The sequence below is a fragment of the Canis aureus genome, chromosome 13, assembly GCF_053574225.1.
Source record: "Canis aureus isolate CA01 chromosome 13, VMU_Caureus_v.1.0, whole genome shotgun sequence".
Classification (NCBI taxonomy): domain Eukaryota; kingdom Metazoa; phylum Chordata; class Mammalia; order Carnivora; family Canidae; genus Canis; species Canis aureus.
The window spans coordinates 39,288,249-39,297,927 of NC_135623.1; the positions used below are offsets into that span (position 1 = coordinate 39,288,249).

General features: G+C 41.0%; 1 long non-coding RNA gene across 1 annotated transcript; it reads right to left on the reverse strand.

The window, feature by feature from the left end:
• Window positions 1–2,690: 2,690 nt before the first annotated feature.
• LOC144281631 (uncharacterized) lies at window positions 2,691–7,258 on the reverse strand. Its single transcript, XR_013350063.1, has 4 exons — window positions 7,108–7,258; window positions 4,400–4,514; window positions 4,093–4,269; window positions 2,691–3,262 (listed from the first exon to the last, which is right to left on the reverse strand). It is a non-coding gene; the product is annotated as an uncharacterized LOC144281631 (long non-coding RNA).
• Between the last annotated feature and the right edge of the window lie 2,421 nt (window positions 7,259–9,679).

Consider the following 9,679-nt stretch of genomic DNA (forward strand, 5'->3'; position numbering starts at 1 on the left):
TAGCAAATAGAGACAAGGCATTTATTTTTGAGTGTGTTTGGCTGCAGGAGGAGAGAAAGAAGCCCCCAAAGTGAATAATCTCTTCTAAACCAGTGAGGCTGCCTCATAATTCGTTCTCTTTGGGAGGAAGAAGAAGAGGGGTCTGACCTTGGAGTATTTTGAAGATTTAAACCAATAGAAGGAAAATAACCTTTTTTGAAAAAACTGGTTGGGGGAGCATAGGATGTTCGGAGGGGGGCTATTTTTGACAGGGAAGTGATAGGATCAGATTTGTTTTTTCGAAAGCCCTGAGGATGATGGATTGGAAAGAGGTAATGTTGAAGTGACTGCTATTTTCGTCTCCAGTTCTCACTTAAATCTTTAAATAATTTAGCTTGCACGTGGGGTTATCTCTTCAACAGAGACCTGTGCCTTTTATTTATTCTTTTGTTGGTTACCCACAGGAAGGAGACCACTTTTTGCAGCCTCCCCGTCTGGCACTCTGCCTTGCTTTGCTTAGGTGTGAATCCGAGGGAACAAACTAAGGCAATTTCTACCAGGTGTAGATCTACTGGGGTTCAGAAGACACAAGAGGACAGGGAATCCGAGGGTGACACGCAGATTTGGGGCTAACCCTGTTTCTTGGGGTTGGGGAGAATGGTAGGAAAGGGGATGACAACGTTGCCTACCAGCAGCAAGAGCAGTGGTCTCATATCATGGTGCAGGGCCCACCAGGCTGAGTGCAGCAGGGGCGTTCCTGTGTCCTTCTCCAAGCGCCACCAGGGAGGTCTAACTGGCAGTGAACCATTAGAGATTTCAGTCTTGAAGAAAATGAGGAATTTACCCAGGGTCTTGCAACCAGATTTGAGCTCTCAAGTCACAGACTCCGAAACTTGGAGGCCTGCTCCTGATACTACCTTTTCCAAAGGTCCCTGCGAGACATAAAACCCTGTGGAGTTAGAAGACCATTTCGGGGATGAACAGGGACAGGAGAAAGAGAAAACAAACAAAACTTGAGGCAACTGAAGAGACCTCACATGGCTGACATACCCAGGAAAATACAGCTACATTCATTAAAAGGCTCCCTGAAAAATGAATCAAAGGACCTATTAAAACATTAACCTGCCAAATAAAATAATTTTGCTGGAATGAAAATTATCCCTAGGGGCCCTTAAGAGAAAGCGGCGAAAATGCCTTCTATGTCTGACTCTAAAAAGCACCGCACTTCTCCTTTGGCCTACACTGGCAGGAGGAAGGGGTCAGCCCACACTGCCCCTGCCCCAGCAACTGAGGGGAGCCCACTGGGCGGCAGGTGGAAGAAGCAGGAGGGCAGCTGAAGGGCTGGTTTTGTGTCTATCTCAGCAGGGCTTTTGGAACTTGATCATTTGCCCTCCAGGAATTCTCCTTGAACTTTCTATTGTTAAGCGCCAGGGCCACTTCTCCAAGCCAGGCCTCCCCTCCAGGACCTGGTTTCCTTCCTTTTTGCAGAACCCTGGGATTCCATTTACTTTGCTCTTTGTAAAGTTACCACCATATACTCGGTCTCCTCCAGGGTTCAGGCTTAGTGGATGTTTATCTGCATCTCCCCAGCTGCCAAAGACCTCTTTCAGGGTTAAAGCTTAACAGTAGTCATGGGGAAAGAGACAGATGATAAGAATCAAGTTTGGAAAATTGGAAACTTTAAAGAATCATTACAAAGTTCTTAAGTTTTCACCCCAGCCTATGGCATTTTTTTAACTTAGTGAATATGGATCTCGCCTTCCCTTCAAACTAATAGGACAGGAGGTGGGGACTTCTCAGTGGTTTCCACCCCAGCATCACCCCAGGAAATTGACAGAAATGCAAACTTTTGGCTCGAGGCCCCCTAAATCAAAAACTCCAGAGGTAGATGTCTCTCTCCCAAGGTGGTGTCTATCTAGAAACTGATGTTTCAGAAAAACTGGTTTTAAAAAGTAGTGACAATCTCCAGATCTTGAGTTCGCACCCCACATTGGGTATAGAGATTACTTAAAACTAAAAATCTCGAAAAGTAGTGGCAAAATTCTATAACTCGAAACCAACGAAACTTTTATCCAGGCACATGCTATCTCAAGTTAGAAATCTTTTCTCCTAAAAGAAAAAAGTTAACCCACCAACTTAATGTGCAAAAGCGGCCGGTAAGTATCAACGAAGTTTTCAGTGAGTTGTTATTTGCTTCCTTCCCTCAAGTCCTATAGTCTGGGTAAAATGCATCCTTCCCAGCTTCTGAGACAAGAACGGATAATGATGTCCACATGTTACTCTCAAGAGAGAAGATAATACTCAGGAAGCTCAGTAAAATAATCATCTAACCAAATGTTGGCACAGTCCGTGGTTTTATTTTCACTTCTAAGGAAAGCAGCAACTTGACCTTTTTAAGGGACTTGAATTTAACATCTCAAAGTAGATTAGCATTTACATGCACTAAGTGACGTCACATCATTCATTTGACACAAGATAGTCAACTAAAACAAAGGAACAAACATTCAAATGGCTAGAGGAAGTGCAATAAAGAAATTAATATAGAGGTCCCACACAGAGATGCCTACCATGATTGTAAAAACTATCGTGGATTTGGATGTACCTCAGCTAGAATGAAAGGGTCGGAGCCCCGCTGGAAAATGGAACTTAGAATATACTCATTTTTGCCGGACAACAAGCTAGACTGATCCAAATTCCTAAAAAGCCTATTCTAGCCAAGAAAAAAAGTTCTCTAGAAAAAAAAACAAGAAAGGTTACTATTTGCATGTCAAATTGTATTTATTTACTGAAGGAGATAACGTAGAGGCTTCTCATCTTGTGTTCTTATCCATTTGTTTAGTAAATACTTGTTTTCCCTAAATGAAGCAGAAGCAATCTTCAGCTTAGATAATATTTACTGCTTTGATTTAGTTGAATTAATTGAATCTGAAAGCCAAGGATCCTTTATTGGCATTGGAGCTTGTGTTGAAAGCATTCCATATTTGCATATTTTGTAGTAGGGGCCTCACCTTCAAGTCCTTTCATCCAGCACCCTGCAGGAAAGCATTTCCATCTTCTGGAAATCAGTTGTGAGTTTTGACTGTGATGCTGACCTTCAAACTCCAAGAATGGTCTCCGTGTTGTTTTTAATGTCTGTCCATTTCAAACTGTATAAAACAGTAGTCAGAGGCACAACCTTGAAGCACTCAAGGAATGGTTCTTTTCGTGGCTTTCTGCCTTGTGGTAACAAAGCTGTCTGTGCAATATGTAGGGGGTAGGGACTATGAGTCAAGAGCACTTGTATCTTTATGCAAAAAAAAAAAAAAAAAAAAAAAAGTTAAGTCAACTGGGTAGAGAGAAAGAGCTCCTTCCTAGAGACCTTCACTTCAGAGAAGTCCTGGGGGAGGCAGAAATTTCAAGTTAGAAAGAGGCTAAAAAGAGCACTCTGGTTACATAGTCCAACTAAAGCCGAAAATCTGCCAGATAATTTCGCCCAGAGGATTTAGCTAAACAGTTAAACTCTTAACAGAAGCTTTATTTAGGCTCATTCTAACAAACATGATCAGCAGACAAGTCTTTTTTAAAGAAAGTTCTCTTTCATCTCACTAAAAAGAAGGAACACATTAAAACCAAAACAGGAACTACTTTGGCAATATATGTGTAAAAAAATAAGCACCCTATGGGGCTCTTTTTAAATTAGCCAGAGTGCACAGAGACGTCTTTGAAAAGGAAATTTCTGGGGGGAAAACACATTTCTCTTGATTTCATAAACACTCATTGTTTAATCTTCTGAAGTAAGTGCAAACTTATGATTAAGTGCCCCAAACTCCAAAACAGATGAGATCTTTTAAGTCACCTCCTGCCCCCTGTCTCCCCCGCCCCCCCCCCTCCAGATTTAGGGAGGCAGAAGCAACCTGAAAATTTGCCTGCCAGTGAAGCAAGAAGTGACCTGGGAGGTCTTCATTTTCAAACTGTAGACATGTTTGGCTGCGTCCTGCACTGGTTGCACATGTAGCCAAGTTCAGCCTCGGTGCTGATACCATGTATGAATATGCTGTTTGAATTTCATGAGTACTGGACACCCTACTCCAGTTTATTTCGCTGCCTTTTTTTTTTTTTAATTGATTTACTTACCCACTCCTCCTCCATCCCCTCTCCTCTGGCCCAAGGCAGTCATGTAATTTTAGTCAGAATGCTTAGAGCCTCCTGCATCCGATTGTAGCTTCCATTCCTACACATTGTTCAGCTATGACCAAAGAGGCACTGTTTATATAGTTTTCTAAATTTGCTCCGATGAGAAAAGTCATGAGTCTGAAATAAGATCGAGATATAATCATGCAAAGTTGAGGCAACTTGACATGAAGCAAATACTTAACAGAGTTTTTAAAAAATAAATAAAAGTCCTCATAAGCCATGTAAAGAAAGTAGGAAGAATTTTTACCAGGAATCTGGGTTTGGAGAACATTGCTCTTAAGCTCTCAATAAGCAATGCTTTTACATTTGAGCTTCTTGGCATCCAGGAAAAAGAAACACAGCAAAAGTTTGCATTGCTTTTGCTAACAAAAAGAAAAAGAAAAGAAAAAGCACTCATTAGTGTTGAACTCTGATAGATGTATCAACTTATGATACAGAACAGTTTTGCATAATTTTCTAAAACATTCGGGGAAATATGCTTTGGGTAGTGCATTTTTTAAGATTTTGCTTATTTGAGAGAGAGTGAAAAAGAGTGTGGAGAAGGGTCGAGGAGCAGAGAGGGGGGAAAGGGAGAGAATCCCAAAAGGACTCCACGCTCAATGGACCTGGACACGGGGGCTGGATCCCACAACCCTGAGATCACGATCTGAGCCAAAACCAAGAGTCAGACGCTTAACCTATTCAGCCACCCAGGCACCCCAACAGGTCGGGCATTCTGACTCTCCCAGAGAGGACTGAGAACAAGTTCACTACTAAATGTCTCATGTATGTGTTCTATGGCATTCATCAATTCATTCCACCAATTTAATTCACTAATAAAGTAATGGGTAAGCACTGGAGATAGAGCCACAAACAGAAAAGAGCTGCCTCACACTCTACAGAATCTGGCCAGAAAACGGAAATTAAGTAAGTAGTGAAAGCAAGTACATATTGGCTACTCTGAAAATCACTACGGAAAGAAAAATGTAGGACCTTTGAAAGTCAAATCTAGTTGTTGAGACAATCAAAGAAACCTTTCCTACAACAGTGTCTTTAATCAGAAGCCTGAGGAGGAGTAGGAATTAAGCTGAGTGGAACCTGAGGGCATTATTAGAGTTGCTCCATAGACTGAGGAAGTGAGTTTACAAAGGACAGAGAGGTGTGCCCAAAGCAGAACCCTGGGGTCCTAGTAGGGAGAAACAGAGTAGAGACCAAAGATAAGGCTGGGAAAGTATGTGAGGTCAGGATCTGAGGCACCTTGTAGATTGCATTTAAAAACATTAATCTTATCCAAAGAATAAGGAGAGTTTTAAGCAGTGACAGACAGATTTGCATAGTAAGAGTTCCACCCATTAAGCACCACAGAAATGGATATTCTGGTATTCTGGTGAAAATTAGAAAGTGAAGATCCATTTCTATGAAGTTCTATCCATCTCTTAAGAAGCTTCTCAGATCTGGTCAAAAGTTGGATAATACTATACTTGAAGCTCCAGAAATTTAGATCAGTGATGGGCAAATATTTTTATAAAGAGCTTGATAATAGATATTTTTTACCTTTTGAGCAAGAAGATACTTTTCCCAATTCCTTATCTCTGCACAAAAGCAGCCATCGACAATATGGGCATGGCTGTGTTCCAATAAAACTTTATTTACAAAGCCAGAGGTCCTCAACTGGGCTCTTCTTCACAATACTTTGCCTATCTCTGACCTAGATCAAGAAGCATTCAAGAAGTGATCTTGACGGAGATTTTGGAGGATATGGTAACCATCCAGCAAACCAAGCTTTAATGGGCTAACTGTACTCTACTGGGGCTTTATGAGGACTGTCATGATAGGACTAAATATCAGGGACAAAACGCACCTCTGTGAGTGGAGTGAGTTTATCTTGTGAAAAAATTATCATCCATGTAGACTGTGAAGAAAATAAGCTCTTTAGAGGCAGGGAGTGATGTCTGTTTTGTTCAGTTTTGTTTTGTTTTAACCCCCTAGCTTAGTTTTGCCTAGAGCATAATATGCTCACAGATGTAACTCACAAGATGAACATTCAGTTAATGACTTTTCAGCAATAAAACTCTTCAAAAGTCATATGACTATTGGGAAACTTTTTATTCTCAGTATTGTTAAACAAAATTCAACCCAGTAGATCTAATTGGCTTTATTAAACGATTCACGAACCAGAAACAAGTAGGGAGAGGCTCCTAGGAGTTGTGCAAAATGGAAGGTTTTTATAGAAGGAGGGTGGGGCAAGACGTTATTAGCAAAAGAAAAGAAAAGATTGTTTCCAGCAAAGTCACTTTCCCTTAGGGGGAAAGGCAGGCTGTCTTTATTAGGTGGATTACCTCACCTTCCTTTGGTGGGGTAGAGGCTTGGAGAGGACCCATGTGACCTCATTGGAGGGGCTTAGAAAATTCGTGATTGACAGGTTTAGACTACAGGTCTGGAGGAGGGTAGAATTTGCTCCTAGGTTAGGTATTAAGTCCATTTGGTGACTTGGCCTAAATGACTCCATTTTGGACCTGTGTTTTCCTTTTTAACAGTATGAAGAAAAATTGCACCCGGAACACACCAAGTACCTGTAAGACATTGCGTCCACATGATCATTTCAAACAAAAACACTCACCAATTCACTCAGCAGAGTTTTGTGGTCAAGGTACCACAGGGAGCAGATTCAAATTAGATGTCCTGTTTGGATGAACCCAAACATGCTTGTGTTGCCTGTGGACACCAAGTAAGAGATGGAGACGAAACATCTTCATTTCTTACAACACTTTGGCCTGTTGGGTGCATGTGCCACCTCCATGTAGTTTGCATTGTTTGCTTTTATTTTGGCCCTAGTGATAAGTTTTCAAGCTTATTTTAAGCAAAATTTGACCTCCACACTAATGAGCTTCCCCGAAAGGATAAAAAAATCAGTGAAAAAAAAATTATGCAGAAAGAATAATAAGCTTTCCGATGTCAAATTCCCTCACTCCTTACCTGTCCATACATCACCCACAGTTGTCCAAAACTGTCCTCTGTGCTTTGGAGCCAAAACATAAGGGAAGACAGAATTTGGGATAAAGAAGAACAATAGCTGTACTGCTTCAGTGGGCAAAGGGAGCTGCAGCAGGCTCTGGCCTTCAAAAACCGCGAGTCCCTCCCTTACCCCCAAGGGAGCTGGGCGGGGAGTGGGGGGGAGGGGGAGGGGCATGGTTTCAGAGAAATGCAGGATCTAGCTGGTTTGGGCAGGAATTATGTACTGCTGCCAGCCTCAGGTCCTTTTCAAGGTGCTAACAGGCTCTTGAAAAAAAAAAAGACTAAGAAAGGAGGAGGGGAGTTTTAGGGAAGACAGGAAGCCGGTCACTTTTAAAACCCAGCTTTGGGGCGCCTGGGTGGCTCAGTGGGTTAAGCATCTGCCTTCAGCTCAGGTCATGATCCCGGGGTCCTGAGATCGAGTCCACAACGGGCTTCCTGCACTGCAAGGAGCCTGCCTCTACCTCTCTCTCTCATGAATAAATAAATAAAATCTTCAAATAATAAAAAGAAAACATGTCTTAAAAAATAAATAAATAAAATTGAGTTTCACTGAAGCATTAATGCAGCTATTTTGATTTTTGTTCAACTTGGTGCTTTTAAGCAGTTTCTTTATCAGGTCATCTTTTCTTCCTTTGGTGAGTACGATAAACCTTCACTGGATTACTATGCTTGCTTCCTTTCAAATTCTGTACTATTTTTTATGCAAACTTACTTTTCTTACAGGTGTATGTGTGAATATATACATATATGAATGGACTTGTGTGTATGTATAAATAATTATATATATACACACACATACGTTTTTTAAAAAATCTTTGAAAATGGTTTGGGTGTTTTAGGTTAAGATGTAATACATAGTAATTTTTTTCCCGTTAATGGAGATTTTTATTTTTTGAAGACTTCACTGAACACCAGGGCTTGTAGAAATGAATTGTTAACCAAGGTATAGGTCAGTTGGTTTCCTTTGTAATCCAATGTATCTTAATTTATGTATTTATAAAAATATTGTTCTCAGAAAGATTTCATTTATTTTAGACTGTAAAAGGAGTCCATGGTACAAAAAACAACCTCTGGATCTTGATTTTGGATCTAGATCATTGTGTGTCTTACATATAATAGGCGCTCCAAAACTATTTCTTGAAAACCAAGCGATTGTTCTCCCATAGCAACAACATTGGTTTTGTTAAAAAGACTCTAAACCATCCAGAAAAAAATTGTTTGAAAAGCGTCACGGTGGCACCGATGGCATAAAACACCTTCTCTTCTAGATAGCAAAAGATGCCCAGCTTGTTTCTTATGGTAGGAGAGCATAAGGAAGGCTAAATTTGCATCAAGTATTTGGATAGATGCTTCAAAGGAGAATCGGGGACAAAGAATGTTTTTAATGACATCCAAGATGAGACTTTGCTCAAAGAAGTCCGTAACTACCCAGCATTGTGACTATTGTGCTCGCCAGTGTATCCACAGCACTTAACACCGTGTTTGGTAAAGTGTGACATCAATACATATTTGAGGAATAAATAAACCCTGATTGAGATTCTGTGGCAGTAAAAGCTCTGAGGGAAGATGAAAAACCTTGAATCAATATCAAAATCATATGGCTCGGCTAAGTGGTATCTGCCTATGGAATCAAAGATTGATGAGAGATCAATCAATATTGCAGGAGTCTTCAGTTATTTTTAACTATATCCACGGTCAAAACCCCCATAGATTAAAAAGTATTAAAAGGGTCAGCAGGAGATCAGTGGTGCTTTCCACACTCCTTTTCCATGCAGAATATTAAATGGAGAAGCCAGACCTGCAACTCATTAAGAAGAAAGCTAGCTCAGAATGTGGAGTGTCAGTGGAGGAGACTGGTTGAAGGAGGTGCAGGTGAAGGTTACCCTTTTTGAAGACAGAGCTGGATACTGGGACTCTGTCTTAGGAGAGTTGAGCACAGAACTTTGTGGAGACTTGACTATTCAGAGCAGGACTTGGAGAGCTGGGGCAGCTGAAGATTTTACCCTGGGGACTTTGGCTGGGAGAAGTTAATTAATTGGTAATGCCTTGCTGCATCAGGTTTATCCATTCTTCCAAGACCATGCTATTGTGTCTTCTGAAAGCATGAGCTAGAGCCACATACACCACTGGTTTCGAGTTCCTTCCCAGAATTTTAAGCAAAGAAAGCAAATAAAATAAAAACGGATCGTGCTCTACATACAGAGTTTATCTGTGCATGCATGTGTGTGTGTACATGTAAACACCCATACACATGCACATCTCAAAGAATTATATGTGCATAGGGATAAGTCCAAGGTTAGCACCAAATGTGGACTCCTCTAAGGTTATGTTTGGAAAGGTGGGGATTTATTTTTTTTATATATCCTGAGTACTGGCTTTCCAGCTAAAAGTTAGAGTGCTGCATCATATATAAAATCAAATCCATTTGGACTGCATTGCAAAAATAAAAACCAGTAGAAGCAAAGTTAGGAGGGCCACCTGCGTGGCTCAGTGGTAGAGCATCTGCCTCTGGCCCAGGGTGTGATCCCGGGGT